Source organism: Oryctolagus cuniculus, chromosome 9 (genome assembly GCF_051225735.1).
Source record: "Oryctolagus cuniculus isolate XC-2025 breed Fujian yellow rabbit chromosome 9, ASM5122573v1, whole genome shotgun sequence".
NCBI classification, from domain to species: Eukaryota; Metazoa; Chordata; class Mammalia; order Lagomorpha; family Leporidae; genus Oryctolagus; species Oryctolagus cuniculus.
This window is the reverse complement of record NC_142875.1, coordinates 70,942,580-70,956,889: the sequence shown is the minus strand read 5'-3', so window position 1 is coordinate 70,956,889 and position 14,310 is coordinate 70,942,580. Positions and strand designations below refer to the sequence as shown.

At 40.7% G+C, this 14,310-nt stretch overlaps 1 protein-coding gene across 3 annotated transcripts in view; it reads left to right on the top strand.

Annotated features, from left to right (window-relative positions):
- The window catches only part of INTS6 (integrator complex subunit 6), a 92,615-nt gene that overhangs the window by 24,644 nt on the left and 53,661 nt on the right, over positions 1-14,310 (top strand). The window contains exon 1 of one of the 3 annotated variants that reach the window (XM_051832223.3): positions 5,696-5,901. The exons of the other annotated variants lie outside the window; for them this stretch is intronic. The gene's annotated coding sequence lies outside the window, so the exon portion shown is untranslated. Of the gene's footprint in view, positions 1-5,695; positions 5,902-14,310 lie in introns of those variants that run through there. 3 annotated transcript variants of the gene reach the window in all.

The window sequence follows — 14,310 nt, the reverse complement described above, 5'->3', positions numbered from 1 at the left end:
TTTACATTATCTATCTTTTTAAAAAATATTTATTTCTTTATTTGAAAGGCAGAGTTAAAGAGAGGCAGAGAGAGAGGTCTTCCATCCCCTGGTTTACTTCCTAGATGTCCTCAATAGCCAGAGCTGTGCTGATCTGAAGCTGGGAGCTTCTTCCAGGTCTCCCATCTAGGTGCAGGGACCCAAGGACTTGGGCCATCTTCTGCTGATTTCCCAGGCCATAGTGGAGAGCTGGGTCGGAAGTAGAGCAGCTAGGACTTGAACCAGTGCCCATATGGAATGCTGGCACTGGAGGCGGAAGTTTTACCCACTATGCCATAGTACTGGCCCCTATTAACTATCTTATGTATGTGTCAAATCCTATGTCATGTGAACTTTTACAGTATAATTTAATTTAATTAACCAAATCCAAGGACCATATGGGTGATTTGATATAGGATGTGATTGATAGCTTATGTCTCTGAAAATGATAAAGAAACCTTGTTTAAAGTTGTTTCGAGCCTAGAAAATAGGTAATGGAAAAATTTGATGTCCTGTTGTCCTTCAGTTGGCTAATTACATACAGGCCAAAATGATCTAATTTTGTATAACTTTTTTGTCAAAGGAATCTAGGAAAATCCTGTGACAGCTTATCACTTAGAAATGTGTTAGGAATTAGGAGAAAAGAGTAATAGAAGTTGTATAATGGGTGAAAATCCTGAGCTGTGTATAATTTTACTTTAATTCATGACTTTAATTATCTTCTTGGGCCTCCTTTAATAAAAGTCTGGGTTATTTTCTGATGTTTCTAGTGTAGCATTTTGGAATAACTGTTTAGGACTTCTTCTGATCTTTTGGGTTGGAAATTATTTTTTTCATTTTTAAAAAAATGTAGCTATTTTATAAAACTGTAATATTTTTATTTACAGGGAGTGAATTAGATATGACTTTGAATTCTAAAACATAAGAAAACTATACTGCTTACCTTTCTAAGTAGTTATCTTTGATGTTAAACATACATGTGGCCAAATGCTCATAGGTACTATTCATTATGTTATATTACTGATAGCTCAAATGTTTTGGTAGAGTCACCCAAATTATATTACTTATTGAAAATATTATGGTTTTTATTTCCTGCAGAGATCATCTCTAGTACTACTTTGCAATGGAAAACTATTCAGTACTATGATTCCAAAACAGGTGGCTAACTATATTGCTCAATAAAGTGGCTCAGAAGAAATCCTGCCAGTACCTTCTTAGTGTTGAATGACATTCCCAGGATAGTGTAGCAGCTATTTTTCTCTTCCTTGAAAGTGCTAAGAGTAGTATTATCTTTCAAATATTGAGATTTCCAAATGCTGAAGAGGCCTTCTGTACCTCTTTATCAATATTATGATTGCCCTGGAGGCTAATGTTTTAGAGAAGGTGTTTGCAAACTAAACCATTGATTTTTGGTGATAACAGTTTTGCTTTCTTACTAGCTTTCCCAGCTTTTTATGGCCAACTAGGACAACTACTTTTATAACTTCTGGGGGTCAGATATTCAGTAAGGAATGTGTTTCTTTTTTTTTTTCTTTTTTTTTTTTTTTTTTTTGACAGGCAGAGTGGACAGTGAGAGAGAGAGAGACAGAGAGAAAGGTCTTCCTTTGCCGTTGGTTCACCCTCCAATGGCCGCCATGGCTGGCGTGCTGTAGCCAGCGCACCGCGCTGATCCGAAGGCAGGAGCCAGGTGCTTCTCCTGGTCTCCCATGGGGTGCAGGGCCCAAGCACTTGGGCCATCCTCCACTGCACTCCCTGGCCACAGCAGAGAGCTGGCCTGGAAGAGGGGCAACCGGGACTAGAACCCAGTGTGCCGGTGCCACAAGGTGGAGGATTAGCCTATTGAGCCGCGGCGCCGGCCAGGAATGTGTTTCTTTATAGAAACCAGGTAGGTGTTGAAAAGGTTGTACATTGGGATTTATATTTCAGTTTGTAGGTCCTCAGAAGTTGAGACAAAGGTTTAATCTCTGAGTTGTAGATTGGTATTGGTGATTTTTTTATGGATCATTTTAGGCAATGTAAATGGCAAGGATCTATAATTATGCCTTGTATTATCGATTAATGATTAAAAGATAACTGGAATTTTTTCCTCTTTAAAAAATTGATACATAAGTATACGTATTCATGGAGCACAGATGATTTTGTTTTTAAAGATTTATTTATTTATTTGAAAGCTAAAATTACAAAGAGGCAGAGGTGCAGCAAGAGAAAGAGAGAGATCCTCCATCCACTGGCTCACTCCCCAAAGGGCTACAATGGCTGGAGCTGTGCTGATCCAAAGTCAGACATTTATCATTTCTTTGTGTTGGGGACATTCAAAGTCTTTTCTTCCCTTTATTTTGGGATATATAAGAAATTATTGCTAACTGTAGTCACTCTACTGTGCTATAGAATATTAAAGCTTATTCCTCTTACCTAACTAGTTGTACCTGATAACTGGCCTCTCCCTTTCCTAGCCTCTGGTGTCCTCTATTCTAGTCTTTTGCTTCCACATGTGAGTGAGAACACACAGTAGGTAGTCTTTCTGTGTCTGGCTCATTTTGCTTAACATAGTGTCCTCCAGTTCCATCCATCTTGCGGCAAAGTCATTCTTTTTACAAAATGACTGAATAATTATTTGTGTACATATATCACATTTTATCCATTTATCTGTTGATGGATACCTTCACAAACTTTTTAAATCTGAGTACTGCATTGTGGCATAGCAGGTTAATCTGCTGTTTTTAACTCTGGCCTCCCATATTCAAGTTCTGGTTCAAGTACCAACTGCTCTGCTTTCTATACAGCTTCCTGGCAATGTGCCTTGGAAGGCAGTGGGTAGTGGTCCAAGTGCGTGAGTCTCTGCCACCTACGTGGGAGACTGCGATGGCATTCTCAGCCCCTAGCTTCAGCTTGGCCCAGTCCTGGCTGTTGCAAGCATTTGGTCAGTGAACCAGAGGTAGATTAATTCAGCAACAATGTTCCCTGTGATACATAGTGATATTGTCTGTGTATGAGAATAGTGACTGCCCCATGCACTTACATTTAGGTTCTTTATGTTCTAAACTGGGGGCACAAAGAAGGAATTAGGCAAGGCCCTTGCCTCTAAACATGACATTCTTGAAGACAGGGAAGTAATAAGCATTCATAACACGTTGGGGTAAATCTTGTGGAAGAAATGAACAGAAAGTTCTGAAAGAGCATGAAGAAAGAAGCTAAGATTTGAGGGGATGGTAAGGAATAGAGCCATTTCGTGAAGAGGGACCAGTATGTGAAAGTACTAAGACATGAACACAACGTATGAGGAGATTCTAAATTGTATGTCAGGAGTATGGGAAATATAGGTGGGAGGAATGGGTGATTGAAATACAGTAGAAGACATAATATCACCATAATGAGATAGGACTTAATTCTGTTAACATGTGCAGGGGAAGTGTGGAAGATTTTAGGTAGGTGAGTGACATGGTCAATTTTGTATTTAGTAAGGTTATTCTGCTAGCAAGGTGAAAAAAGATGGATTGAAGGTGGTAAGATGGGAAGAACAAGCCTGTAACAGCCCAGGGAAAACATGGAGAATGCCCAAAATAAACCAGCAGTGAACAGAAAGCCAGAAATCTGAGAGATTTGATAGATATGCTAGGCAGGCTTTCAAAATGGCAGGTAAAGTAGCAGGGAAAAAAAAAGTATTTCACAAGCATACTTGGACTTCAGAGGGTTCTGTGAATTTGCCAAAATCATATCTAAGTACTCTTTATCTGTCTTCATGCATATTTTTCTGATAAAAGCCTGGGATCAAGTCTCACTCTAGTCTGATCCAGGTTTCCATCTTGGATGTCTGTGTGAATGTTGGTAGTATTAACTGAGACATGGTAAAGTAGGAAAAAGGAAGTTATTAATGAAATATTTATTTTTTAAAGAGATATCTTCTGTCTGCTGGTTCACTCCCCAAATGGCCACTGTGGCCCAGGCTGGGCCAGGCCAAAGCCCAGAGCCTAGAACTACATCTGGGTGTACCACATGGGTGGCAGGGGCCCAAGAACTTGGACAATGTTTGTCTGCCTTCTCAGGGATATTAGCAGGAAGCTGGATCAAAAATGAAGCAGCCAGGACACGAACTGGCACTCATGGGATGCTGGGATTGCTTAACTCCCTGTGCCACAGTGATGGTCCCGATAGAGTATTATTACGATTAGAGTAAGGCTGTAGCTCAGAGACTTTTTTTTTTTTTTTTGACAGACAGAGTTAGAGAGACAGAGAGAAAGGTCTTCCTTTTCCATTGGTTCACCCCCCAAGTGGCTGTTATGGCCAGCGCGCTGCGCCAGTCCGAAGCCAGGAGCCAGGTGCTTCCTCCTGGTCTCCCATGTGGGTGCAGGGCCCAAGCATTTGGGCCATCTTCCACTGCACTCCTGGGCCACAGCAGAGAGCTGGCCTGGAAGAGGGGCAACCGGGACAGAATCTGGCGCCCCAACCGGGACTAGAACCCGGTGTGCTGGCGCCGCAGGCGGAGGATTAGCCAAGTGAGCAGCGGCGCCGGCTGAGACTTTTTCTTGCCTTTTATTTTTTTTCCCCTCCCTCCCTCCCTCCCTCCCACCTCCCCCTCCCCGCTCCTGAATGGCCCTGGAGGGAGCCTTTATTTATTTATTTATTTATTTATTTATTTATTTATTTATTTTAAAGATTTATTTATTGAAAGGCAAAGTTACAGAGAGGCAGAGGCAGAGAGATAAGCTTCCATCCACTGGTTCACTCCCCAAATGGCCACAAACAAGAGCCAGGAGCTTCTTCCAGGTATCCCATGCGGGTGTAGGGGCCCAAACACTTGGACTATCTTCTATTGTTTTCCCAGGCTATAACAGAGAGCTGGATTGGAAGTGGAGTAGCTGGTACTCATATGGAATGCTGGCACTGCAGGTGGCAGCTTTACCTGTTATACCATGGTGCTGGCCCCTTTCTTGCCCTTTTGTATTGTTTCTTAGGAAAGTAACTTTGTAGGTTAAATAAACATTAAGCATCCTATTTATTCATCAGCTTTTTCAATTTTTTTTTTAAATTTAAGGATATTATGATGTGAACATTTAAAATTGCTTATTTCAAGCAAGCATCAACATTGAAATTTAACAGAATGCAAGGACCTAGAGCATTGTGTGTGGGGAAGGAGGGTGTGGACGGGGGTATACCTTGTGTTAGTGTCCAGTCAGTTAAAGAGCATGCAAGTCTAATTTTTTATTTAAGAACTTAGTAGATTGATTTTAACTGCATTGGTACTCTGCTGTTAAACTCAGCCTTTTTGGGTATTTCATGCCCCTGTAAGTGAGATTTCAATTTGAGAATAAAAATGTTAGGCATCACAGTCATATAAGCGTTACTGCTAGTAGGTTATAAATACCTAAGTTATACTTATTTAGCTGTATGGATATTTTTATAGTTAACTTCAACTTTCAGTTCTTTTCAGATACAATACAGTAGATTTAAAATTTTTTAGATTTGCATATTAGGTAGAAATCTTATGCAGTGACTGGAATGATACTCAAACTATGCTCTTTATTTCAAGGCAAGACTACATTTTGATCTAGACAAGGCTGTTTTTGTGTATTTTTCCCCACGTTCTGTCTTTTCAGATTGAATTACTGATTTTCCCCCCTTTGTTTTGTTTGTTGTGGTTTTGATGTTTTTTTTCCTTTCAGCTAAAGGCGCAGCCCAGTGATTTTCAAGAAGTGCCAAAGTGCACTGACTGTCTCATGATGACTGGTGCCTCAGGGAGGGTCGTGATTCCTGGATACAGGATCGACCTGATCCTGGATGTCACTTCAAGCAGTCAGATCGTGGGGAAAAGCCTTGTCTAATGGCTAGCCTTCCTCAAAAGTCTGATGCTAGTCATCTCAGAAGGCCTCAGAAAAAGCCTTAAAGGTGAGCAGAGTAGAGTGTAGTTCTCTCTGGGGGCTGTGACTATTTGTTGGAGAATCCAATTCAACGTAGAATGACAATCGTAACCTGAGAAATCCAGATTCAATTGGTAAATTAACTTTGAGCTTATAAAGTGGGTTGATGATGATGATCAGATTCCAACTTTTGAGTTGTTAGAAATCACCTTATTAAGCTTAAGATCTAGAAAGAGAGGAATCTGTTATTTACTGGGCTGTTCATCTTCAGGGCCTTAGACTGGGTTCTGTTGTCTTGAACAAATAGCCTTGCAGCTAGCTATAGCTAAGGAACATAATGATTACAAAATTGCATTAAGTCGCTAAGACCAGATAGATTTTAAAAATTAGCTAGCAGATTGTTCTCTTAGTTTGTGTACCTATCAAATACCAATGATGTATCAGGCATTTGAAATTCAGGGGTTCCTAGCACAAGTTTGCATTTGATCTGTCATAATAAACTTAAAAAACATCCTTTGAAGCAGTTTGGATTTATGTATTTCATATTTTATCATATTTAACTTGAAAAATATTAGTAGTACCTGTATCATTAAAGTAATAATCTCAGTATCATGAACAGATTTTTTAGAGATGTTTTGAGCATTTCAGTTTTGAAAACATTTAATTCTAGGTCTTTTGTCTATGATTTGAAGCACTTACAGAACCCAGTTGTTTATGTAATAACCTTTTTAAAAATATTTATTTTATTTATTTGAAAGAGTTACAGAGAAAGAGAGAGGTCTTCCATCCACTGGTTCACTCCCCAAATGGCAATGGCCAAGGCTGACCCAGACTGAAGCCAGAAGCCAGGAGCTTCATCTGGATATCCCATTTGGGTGCAGGGACCCAGGCACCTGGGTCGTCTTCCACTGCTTTCCCAGGCCATTAACATGGATCTGGATTGGGTGTGGAGCAGCCAGGACACGAATTGATACCCATATGGGATGCCAGTGCTACAGGCAGCAGCTTAACCTGCTACACCACAATGCCGGCCCCATGTAATAACCTTTATGGGTAAATATAAGTAAACTATTAAAACTTGTCCTGGGTCCGGCACCGTGGCACAGAAGGTTAATCCTCCGCCTGTGGCACCGGCATCCCATATGGGTGCTGGTTGTTGTCCTAGTTGCTCTTCTTCCAATCCAGCTCTCTGCTATGGCCTAGGAATGCAGTAGAAGATGGCTCACGTGCTTGGGTCTCTGCACACCTGCATGGGAGACTGGGAAGAGACTCCTGACTCCTGGCTTCGGATTGGCACAGCTCTGGCTGTTGCGGCCATTCGGGGAGTGAACCAACAGAAAGAAGACCTTTCTCTCTTCATCTCACTGTCTGTAACACTACCTCTCAAATAAATAAAATCTTCAAAAAAAAAAAAAAAATTTGTCCTTAGACTTAGGAAGGATGAGTGGTTTTTTTTTTTTTAGATTGAACACCAATACCATCCCAATGTGTATACATTTTTAAACAATATATCACTTCCATATAAACATTTATGAAACATTGGCACTGAAAATAAAAGTTTGAAAAGATGAGGTGAAGAAAACTTGTGTGAAGGAAGTTCTGATACTTTGTTTCTGCACAGTATGAATCCTGATTCATACCAGGAGTCTGAGAGTGAAGTGTTCAGCCCATATGATCTCTGTTGGAGTTAACCAAGTCTGCTGCCTCAGCGCAAAAACAGCCATAACCAGTATGTTAAATGAGTCAATGTGGCTGTGTGTAATGAAGTTCTGTTTACAAAAATAGGCTGGATTTGGCTGATGGGCCATTGTTTGCTGACCTCTGGAGTGTACTCTATTTTCTTAAGTCATTAATTTGTTTGAAATGTAGAAAGGATGGAGGGAGAGCAGGAGAAAAAGAAAGTATCTTCCATCCTCAAATGCCTGCATCATCTCTGGTGGACTAGGCTGAAGCCTGGAGCCAGGAACTCCATTCAGTTTTCCCACTTGAGTGTCAGGGACCCAAGCAATTGAGCCATAATTTGCTGCCTCCTGGAGTACACATTAGCAGGAAGCTGGGAAGCACAGTTGGTATAAATGCCAGGCACCTAGGGGATGGTAGTGTCCCAAGCAGTGACTCAACCTACTAGGCTACAGTACCCACCCCTGGAATACACTCTATTTTGTATACCACTACCTTACATCTTGGAGGTAACTGCTTCTGTTAGGTCCTTTTCACATTCGTTTGCTAGTAGACTTTATCCATGCAATTGATCTTCCTTAATAAAGCAGACTATGAACACTAATGGAATGTTATTCAATTTAATTGAACAAATAATTATTGAGCAGCAATAAAGTTGAGACGCAAGGTTAGACATTAGCTCATGAGCGTGTTTAGAGAGATTGGTGAAAGTTATGGCATGGAATAAAATGTAACATGATTGAAATATAAGCTAATAAGATGGTATAGTTGAGAAAAATAAGAAATTGCCTCTGGGAAATGTATTGAGTTGAGATTTAAAAGATTAATTCAAGATATGATTGACTTGATGGATGCAAAAAATAGCAGAAGAGAATTTGGGGGACTCATGTACCTCGGTATTGTTGGTTTGTAAAATGTTCAAGAAAAGAATAGCAGCAAATCAGACTGAACACGTTAGCATGGCCCACGTGCATATGGTCGGCCAAGAAGCTTGGGCTTTGCCTTATAGGCTAGTGGGAACTATTGAAAAGATTTTAGATAAAAATGATCAGATTTGTGTTTCAGAGAAATAGCAGATATATGTACATTACTGTACATATGAGGAATGGTTTTGTCAGTTTATCTGTTTTTACATTTTGGCAAAGATGATACAATTATGGGTTAACTTATATCAGATATATGGAATAACTTGGAATACTATTTAGCAATAAACTATTGAAATGCTACAACTTGTTTGAGCTAAGAAACATACCAGGTGTTGTGGTGCAGTAGGTTAAGCTGCTGCTTGTGATGCCTTCATCCCATAATGGAGTGCTTGTACAAGTCCTGGCTGCTCTGCTTCCAGTCTGGCTCTGCTAAAATGATTGGGGTCCTGTAATCCACATGGTAGACTGGTAGACTGGGCTGGAGTTCTTGGCTCTTGGCTTCAGCATGGCCCAGCTCCAAATGATGCAAGCATTTGAGATGAAGGATAAAGGATGAGGATCTCTGTCTTTCTTTCTCTCTCTGTCACTTTATCTTTCTGATAAATAAATACTAGATGCAAAATTCCACATACTTTGTGATTGTATTTATATGGCATGTCCATAAAGTAGATTAGTGATTGCCTGAGGATAGAGTGGGGACTGATTGCAAATGGGCAAAAGGGATCTTAGGGTTTTGGCAATGTCTTGAAACTGCAGGGTGGTGACTGTTGTACAAGTCTGTAAATTTATTAAAAATCATTGAATTGGGCTCTATGACAGGTAATTTCGCCTTAGTAAAGTTGTTAAAAATATTTAGGGCTTGCTATGACTAGGTACTGTTTTTAGAAATAATTATGAAGTTTTTTTTTTTTTTTTACTATTTTACTTTCTTTTAAAATAGTATTTATTTATTTGAAAGGCAGAATCAGAGAGAGAGAGAGAGAAAGGCAGATTTTCCATCTGCTGATTCAGTGGCCAGGCCAAAGCCAGGAGACTGGAGCTCCATCTGTGTCTCCCATGTTGGGGCAGGCTCAGAAGCACTTGGGCCATCTTCCACTGCTTTCCCATTTACATTAGCAAGGAGCTGGATCAGAAGTGGAGCAACTGGGACTTGAACTGGTGCTCATGGGGGATGCTGGTGTCTCAAGTGGCCCCTATGCTACTTTGTTTTATTCCTGGTTGTCAAAATAATTATGAAATTGAGCTTAATATAAATAAGAAAACAAGTATAAACTTAATTGTATAAGAAAAAAGTATAGACACTTTTATTGTACACATAATAATTTTATATCTTAATTTTCAATTCTGTAGGAATGGAGGAAATGACTTTTACTAAAACTGATTCCCAAGTAAGAGCTGGGACTTTACCATTGATTTTTCTCATTTTATTTCAAGTGCATTGTTCTTTATACTTTAGTGTGAGAATTTGTTTTTTATTGAAAAGTTTTATTTTATGTTTATTTGGGAGGCAGAGAGAGAAAAAGAGAAAGAAAGATATCTTCCATCTGCTGCATCTCTTCAGATGCCTGCAACAGCCAGAGCTGGGCCAGGCTAAAGCTAGGAGTCTGGGACACAATCTGAGTCTCCCATGTGGGTGACAAGGACCCAACTACTAAAGCCATTACTTGCTGCCTCTCAGGATGCACATTAGCAGGAACCTGGAGTTGGAGCAGAGCTGGGCCTGTGAGCCAGGCACTTCTGTGTACAGAACGTGTAACAGATAGTTCAAACACCCAACTCGACTTCTCCTATTTCCTAGATCCTGTATTGCCTGCTTGCTTGCTTGCTTTCTTTCTTGCTTTCTTTTTTTTTTTTTACAGGCAGAGTGGACAGTGAGAGAGAGAGAGACAGAGAGAAAGGTCTTCCTTTGCCGTTGGTTCACCCTCCAATGGCCGCCGCGGCCGGCGCACTGCGCCGATCCGATGGCAGGAGCCAGGTGCTTCTCCTGGTCTCCCATGGGGTGCAGGGCCCAAGCACTTGGGCCATCTTCCACTGCACTCCCTGGCCACAGCAGAGAGTTGGCCTGGAAGAGGGGCAACCGGGACAGAATCCGGGGCCCCGACCGGGACTAGAACCCGGTGTGCCGGTGCTGCAAGGTGGAGGATTAGCCTATTGAGCCGTGGCGCCGGCGCCATATTTCTTGATTTTTTTTTAAGTGCCTCCTTTTGATGGTGCACATTCTTCTCCAGTAGCTTCAGGAGAAGGGGTTCATATGGGAGGTAAATTAAAAGCATTGTTGAATTGCTAATCTCTGTTTTAGCCTTTTATTTTATTGATAATCATTGTGGTTTCTGATTTCTAGTTTGGAAATGGTTTCTCTTTAAGACAATATTCTGTTCACTTACAGCTTTGAGTGTTGCTATATATGAAATTCGATTCTTATTTCTGTTTGTGACCTGTAGAGTTTTTTTTGTTGTTGTTTTTGTTTTTCTCTCTTGAAGTTTTTAGACTTAAAGAGATGATGATCTGTAGTATAGATATTTCCTCATTTATTGTGCTAGGTTCCTGGAAGGCCCTTTTTTTTTTTTTTTTAAGGTTTATTTTATTTATTTGAAAGTCAGAGTTACACATAGAGAGGAGAGGCAGACAGAGAGAGAGAGGTCTTCCATCTGATGGTTCACCCCCCAACTGGCCGAAACAGCCGGAGCTGCGCCAATCCAGAGCCAGGAGCTTCTTCCAGGTCTCCCACATGGGTGCAGGGGCCCAGGCACTTTGGCCATCCTCCACTGCTATCGCAGGCCATAGCAGAGAGCTAGATTGGAAGAGGAGCAGCCGGAACTAGAACTGGTGCCCATATGGCATGCCGGTGCTCCAGGCCAGGGTGTTAACCCACTATGCCACGGCGCCAGACCCTGAAGGGCCTTTCAGTTTGACTTTAACTTTCAGAAATGTTGTATTATTTCTTGGACAGTTTTCCCCCTCCTATGCCTCTCTCTTTTTTGTAAATATCAAACTTCTGAATTGATTTCTTCTTTTTTTTAATAATTTCTCTCCTATCTTTGTTGTACTGTCTGGGACTTTTCCTTAACTGACTTTGCTTTTACTAATGATTTATATATATACACACACATGCACACACACACTTGAGATGAAATTAACAAAACAAAGTCATTTAAAAGTGATCAGTTCTGTATTTAGTGCATCAGTTCTTTCTTTTTAATAACACTATTCATACTTGGCAGAAGTGAAGGCACAATAACAGTGTAGTAGTTCTTTACTTGTGAGTTTCCCAAGCAACCAATTCTAGCATGGACAAGTCTCTGTAGTCAACTTATCTTCAACCACATGATTTCAGTTTGGAAATTCTTGAAATCTGTATTGTTCTTGGAAATAATTAAAAAAAAAAAAACCAAACAAAAAACAAAAACCAAGGAGTTGAGATTGTTAGAGGGTAGGGAGAGAAAGGCATTTGAAGGATCAAATCTTCAATCTTAGAACTATCGCTGTATCTGTTGGGAAGGAGGAAACTGAAATGCATCTGTAAAGGTCTGTCACTACTGAACATGGTTTATTGTTACTGTTTTAAGATCTAAAATTGTGTTATATTTGAGGAATGGGATTTAAGAAATAGTTATACTAACAATGTTAAAATTTTATTTGAAGTTTTTTTCCCATTCACATTATCCAAGCAAATTTGAGTAACTGGGACTTGAGCTGGAGGTGCCAGCCTTCTAAGTGAATCATGACGGCATTTAGCATTAGTTTGATTAGAATGTGTGCTTTCCTGCCCATAACACATACAGTGCCTCATTGCACGTTTTGTGCAGTAAAGAATAACAAATTGACAGGCATCTAATTGAACCTTCAAGGATTCTGAAAAGCTTCGGGCAAGGTGTATTTTTTAGGATATTAGTTGAGAAAACCTTAATAGTGTTCTGTTTTGTTTTTAGATTTATTTATTTATTTGAAAGAGTTACACAGAGAGAGAAGGAGAGGCAGAGAGAGGGAGAGGTCTTCCATCCGCTGGTTCACTCTCCTATTGGTTGCAGTGGCCGGATCTGTGTGAATCTGAAGCAAGGAGCCAGGAGTTTCCTAACTTGGGCCATCTTTTACTGCTTTTCCAGGCCATAGCAGAGAACTGAATCGGAAGTGGAGCAGCTGGGACACGAACCGGTGCCCATATGGGATGCCGGCATTGCAGGCAGCGGCTTTACCTGCTACGCCACAGCACCAGCCCCATAATATTATTTTAAAAAGATAAAAAGCTTTTTCTTTCACACCACAGAATAGTTTAGTAGTCAAGGAGGTGGGATGGATCTCTACCAAGTGATTGTCCTAGATTCCATCTACTTTATTGCTGTCTTTGCCTTCATCTTAATTGTTGATGTTGGTTTTACAACATATCTTAACAACTGAATTCTAGCCTGTAGGAAGGCATCAAGAGTGTAGAGGGCAGGCAACTTCCTAGTATGAGCATGATGTAACACATGGCATTTCTGATCAGAGTCCATCAGCGAGAACTCAGCTACAAGGCAGAGTGAAAACTAAAATCTCAGCTTGGTGGCTATGTTCCCCCTAAAATTTAGGGGTTTTGATTAGTAGAGGAAGAAGGAGAGATTAGATTTGAAAGGGGTACAGTTAACAGTTTTTAAAATAAAAGGGGTGGTTAAGAAGCTAGTTATATTTTAAAAGCTTGAAAGCTGCTTTGTTTTCTAGTGTCTCAGCGTGTTCTAAGCTTGGATATTTTTGCCTTCAGTTTGGAATCAATTCAAGTTCCATGTATTAGGAAATGGTATATGGAGACCATAACCTGGATTTTAAGGGGTGATCACTGCTGTTGAGCTAGTCACTGTTTTCAGTCCTTTTCAGTAGACAGAGCTACACAAAAACTTTTTTCCTAAAAAGAAAATATGTCATTAATTCATACTAGCATTTCCAATTAAAATTGAATCTAGGTATTTAAAACATATTGGTTAAAGAATATGTTTACCTCATAAATACCAAGTTTTGGTTCTTGGTTCTGCAGTAATTGAAAGTAAAATAAATATAACCATATTCTCTTTTGTTCCAAGTTTTAGTTTCTTTAACTTTAGAATGAGGATAATAACTACATCTCATGGCAGTTGTAATGATTAAATGAGATAATAACTGTTTAAGAAATTCTGCTGACTTTAGTCTCTATCACAGTACAACAAGTAGAGATTCCTTGTTCTTTTTTTTTTTTAGATTTGCTTAATTTATTTGAAAGGCAGAGTTACAGAGGGGCAGGGGCAGAGGCAGAGAGAAAGAGAGAGGAGAGGTGAGAGAGAGGTCTTCCATCTGCCTGTTCACTCCCCAGATGGCCACAACAGCTAGAGCTGTGCTGATCCCAAGCCAGGAGCTTCTTCCGGGTCTCCCACATGGTTGCAGGGATCCAAGCACTTGAGCCATCTTCTACTGCTTTCCCAGGCCATAGCAAGGAGCTGAATTGGAGGTGGAGCAGCTGGGACCATGAGCTGGCATCCATATGGTACACCTGCACTGCAGGCAGCAGCTTTACCCACTGTGCCACAGTGCTGGCTCCGAGATTCTTAGAAGGATTACAGGGGGCCAGCACTGTGGCCTAGCGGGTAAAGCCACCGCCTGCAGTGCCGACATACCGTATGGTCACCAGTTCAAGCCCAAGCTGCTCCACTTCAGATCCAGCTCTCTGCTATAGCCTGGGAAAGCAGTGGAAGATGGCTCAAGTCTTGGACCCCTGTACCAACATGGAAAACCCAGAAGAAGCACCTGGCTTCGGATAAGCACAGTCCCGGCTGTTGCAGCCAACTGGGGAGTGAACCAACAGATGGAAAACCTCTCTCTCTCTCTGC